This window comes from Hyperolius riggenbachi, chromosome 8 (genome assembly GCF_040937935.1).
Source record: "Hyperolius riggenbachi isolate aHypRig1 chromosome 8, aHypRig1.pri, whole genome shotgun sequence".
Classification (NCBI taxonomy): Eukaryota; Metazoa; Chordata; class Amphibia; order Anura; family Hyperoliidae; genus Hyperolius; species Hyperolius riggenbachi.
In genome coordinates this window covers 222,346,500-222,362,091 of record NC_090653.1, presented here as the reverse complement: position 1 = coordinate 222,362,091, position 15,592 = coordinate 222,346,500, and the positions used below count along the sequence as shown (strand labels likewise).

The window sequence follows — 15,592 nt, the reverse complement described above, 5'->3', positions numbered from 1 at the left end:
TTACTGCTTCCTTTACTTTTCAAACAGCCTGATCTTCTGCTGTGCTGTGAGAGCAGGGAGTAGCGATGTTGAATGACAAGCTAATATTTCAGAGCTGATGCAAATGTATGCTAATGCTATGCAAATGCATGCATTTTAGGATTGCTGACATCTGATCATAATGATCGCCAATACACAAGTACCTTGGAATATCAGGTCCAAAGGTTCTTTCCATAGGTGCTGCACGGTGTGTGTGTATTTTACACAATGACCATTCTACAGGAATAAGTGCCCGGCCTAAACATTTCATTTTGCGGCTTATTGGACCATCTGAACAGCTGAATGTAGCTTCTAATAGAAACTTAGCGCAAGATGCACAAGATTGCCAGTGCGCCTTTAATCATACCCCTTTTAACTACCATGCTGCAGAACAGTGCAGTTTTTAGATAAAATTGCTCCCAGGGCGAGTATCAAAAAATACGCCCCCCCCCCGGCCAAAAAAAGAAAAAAAACCACTGCCAGCTGCACTTGGTGCGCTTCTGTCCGCCTTTTATCAGCACATCGATGTTACAGATTGTTACGTGTTGCTGAAAAACAGACAGAAGTGCACTAGTATGTACAGGCCCTAAAGAGTTTGGGCTGCTGACACTGTTCCCACCTCTTCAGTGATGTGTTGTGGGCAAGCACAGCATTGCGTGAGGGGAGAAATCGACACTTGTGGTGATTGGCTCCTGCCTGCAAGGGGATGGGTGTTGGGCCAGGGATGCTAGAAGCTGCAGCCATACCTCCCAACTTTTTGAGATGAGAAAGAGGGACACTGTAAAGGGAACCTAAACTGAGAAGGACTAGGATTTTTCCTTTAAAAAAAATACCAGTTGTCTGACTCTCCTGCTGACACTGTGTCTTTAGATTAATACTTTTAGCCACAGCCCCTCAACAAGCATGCAGATCAGGTGCTCTGACTTAAGTCAGACTGGGTTAACTGCATGCTTGTTTCAGGTGTGTGATTCAGCCACTACTGCAGCCAAAGAGATCAGCATGACTGCCAGGCAACTGGTATTGCTTAAAAGGAAACATCCATTTCCTTCTCAGTTTATTTTCCCTTTAAGACACACCAAGGGCCAGATTTGTACTTTTTAACACCCGAGGCCCTCTGTCACCAGCCGCCCACACACCAAAACACATATTCCAACCACCCCACACCAGCAGAAAAAGAACAATACATGAAACTACCAAAGAAAGCTTTTTACATCCCACTGTTCCAGTACTAGGCCCCTCTTTGCTGACGTAGGTTTCTTCATAGCGCAAGCAAGCGTGTCCGTACTGGGCAGGCACAAGTCAGGTCTGCACATACCTGGTAGAACTAAGGCACTTGTGCAATCCTTTTTTTACTCTGTGCACAAGCACTTCATTTTACTGGTCATGTATGGACCTTACTTGCATGCCCAGTACAGATACATTTGCCCACGCTTGTTTGCATACTGAAAAACCTATTCAACTAGGGAGGAACCCAGCACTGGAAAGGTGGGGTATAGGGAGATACAGGAAACCCCTGGACTATCCTCTCCTTCCATAGAGGCACCACAGCTCCCAGCAAGCCCTACCCCCCATTATATAAGTACCACAGCTCTCAGCATACTCCTTCCCTCCATAGAGACACCACAGCTCCCAGCATGCTCATCCTCTCCCATAGAGGCAACACAGTTCCCATATAGTATTGGATTGTCCCTCAGGGCCTCAAGAGATGCCTGCTGGGCTCCTCAGGCCGCCTCCAATGTGATGGAAGAAACAAGGAAGCAGTAATGGGTTGGCACTACAGTCAACACCGGATGCGTAGGGCTGTGCACGATAGGTTCTATAGTGTGCACTCCTCCATGTGCAGCTTCACAAGCGCGCTCAAGCAGTGAGGTAGATCCAAGAACATATAGAAAAGATGGGAAGCTGGCACTGCTGTGAACGCTGGTTTATTAATACAAAAGTATAAAATCACAGTGCAGTCTAGCAAACATGGAGAAAGAGATGGTAGACATACCAGAGTGAGAGGAGGCACAATGGTGGTGGTGGGTGATGGGTTCAGGATGTCTGACGGCCATGTTACGCTAAGTTGTGTAGCCTCTGTAGAAGCGCAATTTAGTGTACAACGGACGTCAGGCATCCAGTACCCATCACCACCTTTGTGCCTCCTCTCACTCTGATATATGTTTCATCTCTTTCCCCATGTTTGCTAGACTGCACTGTGATTTTATACTTTTGTATTAATAAACCAGCGTTCACAGCAGTGTTCCTCCTCCAATGTGAAATGTGGTCACCTGGGACCCGTGCAGAACATTTTCAGGGGAGCGCACTCACCTGTCCGGCTGGCTTGCTCCTCTGTGTGCTTCATCCTTGTGGGTGCCTCATGAGGCACATGTGAAGATTTAAAGAGAAAAACTCAGAGGAGCGCGCCTTCAGAGTGTTTCCCTAGCCGGCTCTGGGGCCCTGAAGGAAATCACAATACTATACGGAGAAGCATGCTGGGATCTGTAGTGCCTCTATGGATTAAAGGAGCATGCTAGGAGCTACAGTATAATGCATCTATAAAGGGAAGGGGGAAAGGGGGAAAGGTCTTGCTGGGAGCTGTAGTACCTGTATAGGCTGGGAGCTGTACTTCTGTAGAAGGGGGGCTTGCTGGGAGCACTGGTACCTTTATAGAAAGGGGAGGAGGGCTTGCTGGGAGCAGTGGTACCATTATAGAAAGGGGAGGGGGGCTTTCTGGGAGCAGTGGTACCATTATAGAAAGGGGAGGGTGGCTTGCTGGGAGCAGTGGTACCATTATAGAAAGGGGAGGGGGCTTGCTGGGCGCAGTGGTACCATTATAGAAAGGGGAGGGGGGCTTGCTGGGAGCACTGGTACCTTTATAGAAAGGGGAGGGGGCTTGCTGGGAGCACTGGCACCTTTATAGAAAGGGGAGGGGGGCTTGCTGGGAGCAGTGGTACCTTTATACAGAGGGGAGGGGGGCTTGCTGGGAGCAGTGGTATCTTTATAGAAAGGGGAGGGTGGCTTGCTGGGAGCAGTGGTACCTTAATGGAGGAGAAGGGGACAAATAGGCCCCCTAATGCTGTGGGGTGGAGGAGGGGTTGTCAGGACTCAGAAGCAGGGCACCTACTCACAGCATGCAGGCCAGGCAGGGACACAGGCAGCAGAGACACAGACACATCCTGCCCGTTCAGCTGAGCACTCTCCCCTTCCCCCGACACCATGCTTTGCAGTCTGGACTCGGACTCTCAGGGGGGAGGGGAGAAGGGAGAAGCAGCCTGTGACCCTCTCTGCAGGAAGTTCTCCCAGGCCAGGCTGTCAGATCGAGCTGCAGGCAAGTGTCATGCCTGCAGCTGCCTGTGTGTTTGCTCTGCCCACCGCTCTTCCACCACGTCAGTTATTACTGGCCACCCAGCTTCCCTGCACTTATGAGCCCCCTGCCCGACCACACTCACTATCATTCACTTCAGCAGCTAGCTGGAACCTGCGCCTCCCCCCTTCCCACTGAGAGCAGCCATATCAGAAGAGGGACAGGGGAAGAGCTGGGCTAACTACCTGCCTCTGTTGCCACAAGTCTTGGAAGTCCAGGAGGAGAGAAGAAGCAGAAGGAACCTGGGCAGGAAAACACACACTCCGCAGCAAGTCCTATCTTCCTCCTAGGGCACCCCGACAGCTGCAGTACCGCTGCTGTACGTCAGTGTCACCACACGCTGGTCATGTGGTGTTCACTTGACGTCGCAGCCAAGGCAACAGGACGCCCAGGAGGAGTGCAGCTAAGAGGTGATCGCGCTGGTCTTCTTAGGCTGCACCGCGCGTCACCATCTTTCACTCCTACTTCTGCCTGCGCCCCCTTCTCCTCACTGCCACACAGCGCCCCGGGCGGTTGCACGCCCCGCACGGACCTAAAAACGGCCATGCCCACCGCTCTTCCACCACGTCAGTTATTACTGGCCACCCAGCTTCCCTGCACTTATGAGCCCCCTGCCCGACCACACTCACTATCATTCACTTCAGCAGCTAGCTGGAACCTGCGCCTCCCCCCTTCCCACTGAGAGCAGCCATATCAGAAGAGGGACAGGGGAAGAGCTGGGCTAACTACCTGCCTCTGTTGCCACAAGTCTTGGAAGTCCAGGAGGAGAGAAGAAGCAGAAGGAACCTGGGCAGGAAAACACACACTCCGCAGCAAGTCCTATCTTCCTCCTAGGGCACCCCGACAGCTGCAGTACCGCTGCTGTACGTCAGTGTCACCACACGCTGGTCATGTGGTGTTCACTTGACGTCGCAGCCAAGGCAACAGGACGCCCAGGAGGAGTGCAGCTAAGAGGTGATCGCGCTGGTCTTCTTAGGCTGCACCGCGCGTCACCATCTTTCACTCCTACTTCTGCCTGCGCCCCCTTCTCCTCACTGCCACACAGCGCCCCGGGCGGTTGCACGCCCCGCACGGACCTAAAAACGGCCATGCTGCAGAACCATTGACAATTATAAGGCCAAGCTTGAAAAAGAAATGAAGCAGATGAATTGGAGGAGGAAGCACTCAAGCACTCAGTGTTCATCTTCCTCGCCTGTCACTCGCTGGGACTGTTTGAGTGGCACTTTGCAGAAATTAACAGTATGGCTAAAAGGCAATGCGGCTTCATCTGTGTGCTTGGTTCTGCTGTTATTATTCTGCCATGCTAAAGCGAATTGTAAAAGATATAGTCAAATATTCAAAGGTGATGTTGGAGGAGCAGCTGGTCTGTATAGGCTTTGCTCTGCATCGGACAGGGAAGCTCAGATGAGAAGCAGTTAAGGGTTTATGGACCATGGCATCACCATAGGAAAGAATGAGGGGCTGCAAGAGGAGGACAGTTAAGAACAATACTGTGTTCCTCCTTGGTACAGGGAGGGAAGCCGTATGCTTTGTGATATTGCTATACAGACAACATTTTTATCTGACCTTTGTTTTAGCTAAGGTTTACACTAGCTGAGCTACACACACACACACACACACACACACACACACACACACACACTTAACCTTTTCACCTCCCCCAGCACATATCTACGTCCCTGTATTTGCACAAATATAAACAAATACAAACACTTTGTTCTGTTTCTATTTTTAGAACACACTAACTCTGTATCTCCATCTTGTGGCCAAAAAGTAAAACCACATCCAAACACCCTATTCTACACCTTCCCATAGAAAAATGAAATACATTTTTATTATTTTTAAAAACCCTTCGAGGTGAAATGGTTAACCTTTTAACTGCCTCTATACATTTATTTTTTATGTATGCTGCAGCGCCACTAATTCTTTTGCCTCCCCAATGCAGAGCGACAGAGGGAGCCCATGATATTTACCTGATCCAGATGAGGGCGGGGGGAAGGGGGGGGTGCGGTCAATATGAGGAAAAAACAATGAAAATATGTTTTTTCAAATATATGAGGAAACCATAGTGTCCAGAGAAACCCCAAAAAAACACAAAGAGAACATGTAAACTACTTGAACATAGTGTCTTGGCTAAGAGTTGAGACTGGAAACTTAGTATTGCAAGGCAGGAGTAGAGTACTGTCCACTACTTAATTGTGCTATGGTAATCTCTGGGGTTGGGTTTTTTTGGGGGGTTTTTTTTTTACTAAGTGTCAAAGTTCTGGTTCCCTTTAGGCTGAAACTGGAGTAAGAGACTAGCAGCATTTAAGTGAAATCTTTCTGTGTCGCAGATAAACCAAGTCACCACTAGAAGGCGCCATTACAAGACATAAGGCAGGATTTACATTTTGCTCAGCATGCAGACTGTGCTCTGTCTTACTTCTTTATCTCAACTGAATGAAAAAAATCTATAAACTAGCTCTGGGGACAGGTAGGTCACGGCGTCACGCCTTATCCTGCTCTCTTCACAGGTGGGGCTTCATATTGATATTTTTGAGAGTGTAGGGACAAGTGCATAGAAGTGTTCTTCTTGATATTAGTGGATTATAATTATACTTTAGGAAAGAAATCTCCACAAGCTCATTTCCTGCTGCATTTTGCAGCTCCCGGCTGATCTTGAATGAATAAGGCCTTCTGTTATTAAGCAAGATTAAAGATACTTTTATCACTTGCAGTCATCAGTTGTGCTTTCATTTAAGTCCCTCAGGCCTTCTACTCAATGAAGCACTTCAATAGCTGGGAAGCACTAATGAGCACAGCTCCACCCACCCCACTATCCTCCTCTGCCAATATACTAATGTGCATTATTTCCTCACACCACCTTTATAGGAGAGAGAGAGGAATTCATGTATCAGGCAGCCTCTAGCCTATACATGCTCTAAAGTCGTACATTTCAAAACGCCAAGTAATAATTTGGGCACAGGCATAAACAAAAACAAAATCAGTTAAGGGAGCATTTTATAGCAGTAGTAGAATATCTGTGAATTTACCAGTATTCCACAACTTAATTGATACAGTGAAATATGGGTAATATTTGCTGATATTTCATTGTGACCTAATCTCTCCCCACCCTAAGTTTTACATTATTTGGCTCAGCTGTTAAAGGGTTAATCCTCCTGGCGGTATGAAAAATTTCGCCAGGAGGGAGTGCAGCAGTTTTTTTTTTTTTTTTTTAAATCATGTAGCGAGCCCAGGGCTCGCTACATGATAGCCGCTGCTCAGTGGCATCCCCCCGCCCACTTCGATCGCCGAAGGCGATCTCCGATCAGGAAATCCCGTTCAAAGAACGGGATTTCCTGGAGGGCTTCCCCCGTCGCCATGGCGACGGGGCGGGATGACGTCACCGATGTCAGCGACGTCGTGACGTCATTGGGAGTCCCGATCCACCCCTCGGCGCTGCCTGCCACTGATTGGCCAGGCAGCGCACAAGGTCTGGGGGGGGGGGCGCGCGCCGCAACGGATAGCGGCGATCGGGCGCGGGGCAGCGGCAATCAGTGTGCTGGCGCAGCTAGCAAAGTGCTAGCTGCGTCCAGCAAAAAAAAAAATTATGTAAATCGGCCCAGCAGGGCCTGAGCGGCACCCTCCGGCGGCTTACCCCGTGTCACACACGGGGTTACCGCCAAGAAGGTTAATGCTCACGTTCATATACGGTTTCATCTGTGTCCGATCAAAATACATTGAAATTGAAAAGGCCCACAGTATGCAGAAAAATGCATCAATCTGTGCCTTCCAAAGACATGATGCGGAAACACTCAAAGATGGGAATAAGCTCATTAATTAACGTGGGTTGTACTTGTCAGCGTGTTTCTACATTGCATGGATATTCAAAAAATATGAGTGATGGGAAGGTAGCATAATTCACAAAATTCACAAAACCATCAGCAGGGGTGCTCAGATAGTACTTTTTAAAATCCGAATGATCTGGATCCGGATACCCAGATATCCGGATCCGGTTCGGATATCCGAATCCGACCTTTTAGATATCCGCATGAAGGCGGATATCCGGACGCATTATCCGCGGATATCCAACCTATTCAGATATCTGGATAGAAAAACCGGAAGTGCCCTTTAAAATGATTCCAAAACGTTTTGGAAGGTAAAAAATACCACCTCCTCCTCCTAACTGTTCATGGATCTTGTCTTCCAGGGATTTGTAGGATGTCAAAAGCAAGCTCACATACATTGGCCAGGAATCAAACCCAGGTCAACTGCTTGGAAGGCAGCTATGCTCACCACTATACCACCAACGTTACAGGCTTAAGCCAACCAGTTCACTCATCTCTTCAACTACAAGAAAGGCCCAGGAGTAGTCTTAGCTACCGCAATATCTATGTTACAGCAGGGCCCTTATTACACTTTCTCTTACAGGGCTATGGAAACCGTTTTGCCCATGCGATAAAGCGAAGTGCAAAAATGAAATCATGCCTAGCAGAGGATGTTTCGATCCATCAACCTCTGGGTTATGGGCCCAGCACACTTCTGCTGTGCCACTCTGCAGTCTGCTTACATTTGTATACAATCTTCAAGTTTAAGAAGGGTACATTAGTTGAAATAGTTACACTACAATCTATGCTACAGCAAGGCCCTAATGATGTTACAGCAAGGCCCTAAGGTGGAGAGATTTTATCTTTGTAATTGGTTTGGGATCCGGATATCAGAAATATCCGCGGATATCCGTGTTATGCGTCCAAATATCCGCAGATAGCTATCTGGATTTTTTTTAAAAACGGAATCCGAATCGGATAGCGTAAAAAATAATCCGGATGAGCATCCCTGACCATCAGCAACCTTAAATGGAACCTAAACTGAGAGGGATATGGATGTTTCCTTTTAAACAATACCAGTTGCCTGGCAGTCCTGCTGACCTCTGGTGGCTGAATCACACACCTGAAACAAGCATGTAGCTAATCCAGTCTGGCTTCAGTCAGAGCACCTGATCTGCATGCTAGTTGAGGGGCTGTGGCTAAAAGTATTAGAGACACAGGATCAGCAGGAAAGTCAGGCAACTGGTATTATTTTAAAAGGCAAAATCCATATCCTTCTCAGTTTAGGTTCCCTTCAACTATGATCTAATATGATTCAGGAAAGGGTGGCACATTCTAACCTCTTAAAGGGGACCTAAAGTTTAAATTCCAAAGTGAAAAATTACCATTGCAGCTGCAGGCAGGAGGAAAGCACTGCAGCAGCTCTGGTATAGTGGGTCTGTCACTGTGAGTACTGCAGTTGGCTGCACACTCCTTTTCTATTCGCCTCTCCTCTCCTTTGACTGGCTCATTGGCACATGACACACCTGGGCTTATCTAAGAGCTACGTCCTGCCCTCCTATGACACAATCTCTTAGAAGTCTTTGCAAGGGCAGAAATCTGCCTGTGGCAGTTTTTCAGGAGGAGTTGTGATTTTTTTTTTTACACTTCAGGACCTCTTTTATAGCTGAAACTTTTTAATTAATTCAGTCCAGGTGTCCTGAATCACTGATGGTACCCCCAATGAAGTTGCTTGGAGAGCTCTGGAGATGCCTTAAAGTATACCTGAAAGGAAAAAACAGCCCAATGTGGGTACTTGCTTCGGAAGTGGCTTCCCCATCACCCTCCTCCTCACTGTTCCAGCTCTGAGACCGCCACAAGGGCTTGTCAAAGGAGCTCGCTTGGATTGCACAGAAGCAGACAGCTCACACCTGCGCACTAACAGAAAATCGAGCAGGTTCAGCTTTTTCTGCCAAGCCCTTTGTGCTATAGTGCAAGTGCAAGCCGTCTTGCCTGAGCTCCATGGAACTTCAGGAATCCCAGGGCTGGAATGGAGGGACAAAAAGGGAAGGGGGAACCTCTGTAAGATCCAGTCAGTAGCTTCTTTTTCCTAAAGTAAGTATTTACATGCTTGCCTTTACAATCTCCTAGGTTTACCCAGTGGGCCTCATTTACTGAGGTTCTTCCTGGGTGTAGAAGTCTGGAAAACATTAAAATAACCTGCTATTAAGTGGTATAACCCTCATGCGACTCACATAAAATCATAGTGAGGGGAGCTGAAAGGGTGGTAAGTTAGCATTTGCTGAGTTGCAGTCCTGTGAAGATTTTGATTGGTCTAACCCGAAGCTGAATACATTTGAGTCAAATTAACTTAAAATTTGTATCAACATGAAATGTATTAGCATTGCATTGACCATTTCTAGTTACTAGTGTTAAAGGAGCACTATGGCGAAAAATTGTAAAATTTAAAATATGTGCAAACATATACAAATAAGAACATTTTTTGCAGAGTAAAATCCCATAAATTACTTTTCTCCTATGTTGCTGTCACTTACAGTAGGTAGTAGAAATGTGACAGAAGTGACAGGTTTTGGACTAGTCCATCTCTTTATAGGGGATTCTCAGGGATATATTTATTTTCAAAAGCACTCAGTGCATGGCAGTTTCTTTGTCCAACTGCCAAAAATACTGTGTAGGAAGCAGGGAAGCCGGCCAGCATCATTGTTTAAATCCTTTTTAGGGAATATCTTTATAAAGAATAAAAGCCTTGCTGAGAATCCCCTATGAAGAGATGGACTAGTCCAAAACCTGTTACTTATGTCAGATTTATACTACCTACTGTAAGTGACAGAAACATAAGAGAAAAGTAATTTATGGCTCATTTTACTCTGGAAAAATGTACTACTTATTTGTCTATGTTTGCACATATTTTAAATTTTACAATTTTTTGCCATAGTGCCCCTTTAAGAGAGCAGGAACAGACTGAGCTGCCTAAGATTGTCGCTTACGGCAATAACAGTCTGTTGCACGGGAAGTGGCCAGTTTTCAGCCTCCAAGCCAGGTATTTTATTGCTAATATATTTGGCATCAGCTAATCAAAAGGCTTTTACGCAGACAAAAATAATCCCTGCAACTGAGTGTCTGCACAGACCTAGGAAAACTTATTTGCCTAAAGTGCGCTTTTAGTATGTATTCTGGAGTTGCTTAAAGATGTACATTCTCCAATCCCCACATTGCACTATACATAATTTATGATATCTGTAGAGTCGGTAGTACATGATGTACTGCAAGAAAAGCAGAATGCAGCGCGCATATTTATAGTCTTACTGGCCCTTTGGAATCCTGGATCTCAAAATGCTGTTTGGTAAAACGATGTGCAAGGCATTCCAAGACTTGTTATATTGTGTTCATATATTTATTACACAGAGTATCTGCCTGTAGTATTTTCATGCATATATAAAGCAGGACGTAGATTGTGGTGGATGTGTACTCTCAAATATTGCAGGGAAAATAGTCATATATTATATACTGTAAATGCTATGAAGAAGGAAGTTGGAGCTCTTGAAAGGCCTAAGCTAGGGGTGTATCAATCGCATAAAGGGCCAAAATCTAAAACAAGTCACAGGCCAAATTGTTTATTAAAGCGGAATATAACCCTGCATTTCAACTTTGCTCAAATATTATTTTCAGCATATTATATGCAAAAAGCATTTTTTTTTTTTTTACTAGACCAGCGTTGGAAGGGTTAAACACAGAGGTTTAAAGTTCCGTGGAGAGATATGCAGAAGTTCAGATTGTTACATTCTATCTAGTTATATGTATCTATTGATAAATGTTACACACTCTTTGGCTGTCCTCCAAGCTCCTTCTCAGTCAGAGAGATGAGTCATATTCAACACTTAGATACATTTATGTAAACAAAATGTATCTATTTCAGCTTCGGATGCATCTGCAGAAATCTCCAGGAACTTTAAAGCCCTGTGTAACCCTTCCAATGCTGGTCTAGTAAAAAAAAAAAAAAAAGCTGGTTGCATATAATATACTGTAAATAATGTTTTAGAGCAAAGTTGAAATGCAGGGTTATATTCCGTTTTAAGATTTAACATTTATCGGACAGCAACAGTGGGGGCAAGGGGGGGGGGATCCCTTTCTGCAGAGTAGCACAGTGGAGCAGTTGAATATTTATTTTTTACATTTTTTTAAGTTTCAAAATAAGTACAGACTTAAAATAGTCAGAGAAATATATTAAAGAAAAAAACTAGATCATGTACATAAACAAGTCAAACGATAGCTTATATGGTGTAGAAGCTGTAAACTCGATACATAGTTTACAAGAGAAAAGTCAAAGGATAAATAATAAGAACAGACCTATAGACAATATATCTATATAAAAAATATACATACATCAACCTGTCAAAATAGAATCCAAGTATTTTCACCGAAAAATCTTAACAAAATAGGAGTAATAGTGATTGTGATAGGGTCAAAAAAGGATTACGAGACTATATAAGAGGCCCATAGTCCTGCACAATTTTCCACATTTCCCAAGGACGCCAAACATTTTTAAAAGCCTCCACCGTATTATGCAATCTAGCTGTCATCTCCTCCAAACGCTTCATATCTAATATTTTTTCAATCAGCATGTCTCTTGTTGGTGGAGACTGAGAACGCCATAAAGCTGCAATAGATCTTTTAGCAGCATTAAGAATAATAGCCATAAACATATTGGTTTTACGAGATACATTTGGAAGTGAGTATTCCGAAAACAAAGAAAGTGGGGGAAAGGTGTGTGTATATCCAAGGAGGGGGGCACATGCCAATTTCGCAAGGGGGTGGGGTGGCCCATTGGATGTACCCAGGCTCAAAGTGACAATGTTTTGACCAGAAACACTGACATCATCTGCATGAGAAGGCAGTTGTACTGTTGCTCTTTACTGCTTACAATTATGCAGATTTGAAGCACTGGGGGCCACATAAAATGGCAAGGAGGGCCACATTTAGACCGCAGGACCTTGTGTTTGACACCTGTGGGCCCTAAGCAATTGCTCCTTGGGTTTCAGATGTCACATGATCCCTTGCCATTTGCCAATAGTATTAGTACAAGACTTGACCAGTTGACCCAACACAGTGACATAGTAAGCCACTACAACAGTCTCTCCCTGCCAGGCAGGCTGTGAAAGGGACTGAATGTATCCTTTAGAGTCTATGCCAACAAAGAAGTGTTAATGTCCTCCTGATGTAAATGTATCTGTATGAATTATAAATACCAGTACATTACATGCAAGGCTTCAATACACTCCTGGAACACACTTTCAATTTTGATTGGCCAATCACTGACCAAATTTTACCACCTCCATGCAGTACGAGGGTCAACAGATATTGAATACTATGAGCATACTACATGGAGGTAGTCAAATTGGTCAGCGATTGGCTAATCATAATTGAAAGTGTATATCAGGCTTTAAATGCAGACCAGAATTAGCCACGTGGTTGATTCGGGTGTGTGATTCAGACACTTATGATGCCAGAAAGATCAGCAGGACTGCCAGGGAACTAGTATTGTTTAACCACCCTGGCGTTCTGATTAAATCGCCAGGGTGGCTGCGGGAGGGTTTTTTTTAAATAAAAAAAAAACTATTTCATGCAGCCAACTGAAAGTTGGCTGCATGAAAGCCCACTAGAGGGCGCTCCGGAGGCGATCTTCCGATCGCCTCCGGCTCCCAGAATAAACAAGGAAGGCCGCAATGAGCGGCCTTCCTTGTTTTGCTTATATCGTCGCCATAGCGATGAGCGGAGTGACGTCATCGACGTCAGCCGACGTCCTGACGTCAGCCGCCTCCGATCCAGCCCTTAGCGCTGGCCGGAACTTTTTGTTCCGGCTACGCTGGGCTCAGGCGGCTGGGGGGACCCTCTTTCGCCGCAGAGCGGCGGCGATCAGGCAGCACACGCGGCTGGCAAAGTGCCGGCTGCGTGTGCTGCTTTTTATTTCATTAAAATCGGCCCAGCAGGGCCTGAGCGGCAGCCGCTGGCGGTGTTGGACGAGCTGAGCTCGTCCAGACTGCTCAGCTGGTTAAAATGAAATAAATATGGCAGCCTCTATATCCCTCTCACCAGGTTCTTTCCAAATGTAAATATACAGGGGTTGGACAAAATAATGGAAACACCTTGAAAATCAACAAAATATATTTTAATATGGTGTAGGTCCACCTTTTGCGGCAAATATAGCCTCAATTCTCAGAGGTATTGAGTCATACAAATTGTGAATTGTTTACAAAGGAATTTTAGCCCATTCTTCAGTTAAAACACCCTCCAGTTCTTTTAGAGACGATGGCGGCAGAAATCGACTTCTCATTTGAATCTCTAATAACGACCATAAATGCTCAATGTTGAGGTCTGGGGATTCTGTTGGCCAGATGAAGTGCTCAACTTCATTAGAATGTTCCACGTGCCATTTTTTAACAATTCTAGCTGTATGGATTGGGGCATTATCTTGAAAGATGGCATCTCCCCCCCCCCCCCCCCCCCGGAAACAGTTCTTGAACCATATGATGAACTTGGTCACCCAAAATTCCTAAATAGTCTCGGCTGTTAACTCTTCCATGAAGGGAAATCATTGGCCCGGCGGATTTCCAAGAAATAGCACCCCAGATCATCACAGAACCCCCACCATGTTTTACGGTTGGGAGAAGGAAGTCTGGATGAAATGCTTCTTTCGGCTGTCTCCAAACATACACTCGGGCCAGAGGTCAGAAATAAGGTAAATGATGATTCGTCAGAGGAAATCACATTTTTCCACTTCTCGAGGGACCAATTCTGGTGGTTTCTACACCACTCTAAATGCTTTGAAACATTTGTCTTTGAGAGCAGAGGTTTTCTTATAGCAGTTCTTCCGTGGAATCCAGATTTGTGCAGCTCCTGACGAACAAAACATGTTCTAAGATTATGATGCCAAAATGTTACGTGTTTCCATTATTTTGTCCAACCCCTGTATATTGTAGCAGCTATGTAAGCAACATATTTAAACAGTGGCGTAACTACAATTCATAGGGCCCCCCATCGGAACTTTGATGGGGCCCCCCAATGTTCACGCCCCTTCCCTCATCTTCCCTTGATGCCCTTCATACCCTTGGAACCAATTTCCCTAGGGTCATAAAACAAGTGTGTCCTTCACTCCCATAACAAGTGTAGCCACAGAAACACCTGATCTAAAGTATGGTCCCCTGTATTGGAGGAAGGGAAGGTTATTAATTGGAGCCCCACACCCACATCTCTGGGTCCCCATGTGATCGCAGGGGCTGCTCCCCTCTAGTTATGCCCTGTACCCAAATGTTAATTTTTTTTTTGTGCCAAACAAAACTAGTTTTGTCATGTGACTCGAACTTCCATAGCTGAATGAGTTAAAGGAAACCTGTAGGTTAAAAAAAAAAAAGTTAGAATCTAAACCATGTAAAGGGAAACCACTGGATGTTCGAGAGGTTTTTTGATCCATGTTGGAGCCCGCTGCTTGCTATGTAGGGTCTCTCCAAATATATCATACAAGAACTTGTCGGGTATGTTCCGTTGGCCACGCGCCCCTCTGTTTCAGAGCATGGCCGTACAGCACATGTCCGAGTATGGCCATGCTTGCACAGTAAGCCAAAGCCACTTGCTCATGAGTGGCTTCGTTCTACTGCACAGGCACAGCCACATGCACAGTATGGCCACTCTCAAACACGGAGAGAAGCAAAGCGGCAAACAAGAAGAGGGTTCCGGCTAGAGCGGTGGGGTCGAAAATAAACCTCTAGACCTCTCAGAGGCTTCCCTCTAAATTGGGAAAAAAAGTTAGTTTCACTTTAACAGCAAGGGTTGTGGCCAACTGCTATGGAGCCTTGGTGAGGAGGGAGCCCAGGTGGTACTTGATGTGTTCACTTTGTTTCTCCTCCCTCTGACTCGGATTTACATTGCATGGAAATATAAATTGCCCACTCAACTCAAAGCCATAGGGTAGGGGCATGTAGTATTGCTTAAAGGGACACTTAAGTCAAACAAAAAAAATGAGTTTGACTCACCTAGGGCTTCCAATAGCCCCCTGCAGCTGTCCGGTGCCCTCGCCGTCTCTCTCCGATCCTCCTGGCCCCGCCGGCAGCCACTTCCTGTTTCGGTGACAGGAGCTGACAGGCTGGGGACGCGAGTGATTCTTCGCGTTCCCAGACACATTAGCACCCTCTATGCTGCTATATGGTATATGGTATATGCTATAGCAGCATAGATGGCGCTATTGTGGCCTGGAACGTGAAGAATCACTCGCGTCCCCAGCCTGTCAGCTCCTGTCACCGAAACAGGAAGTGGCTGCCGGCGGGGCCAGGAGGATCGGAGGGAGATGGCGAGGGCACCGGACAGCTGCAGGGGGCTATTGGAAGCCCCAGGTGAGTAAAACTCATTTTTTTTTGTTTGACTTAAGTGT

General features: G+C 45.9%; 1 protein-coding gene across 2 annotated transcripts in view; it reads left to right on the top strand.

Annotated features, from left to right (window-relative positions):
* The window catches only part of PDZD4 (PDZ domain containing 4), a 217,153-nt gene that overhangs the window by 144,682 nt on the left and 56,879 nt on the right, over positions 1-15,592 (top strand). The gene's annotated exons all lie outside the window — the stretch shown is intronic.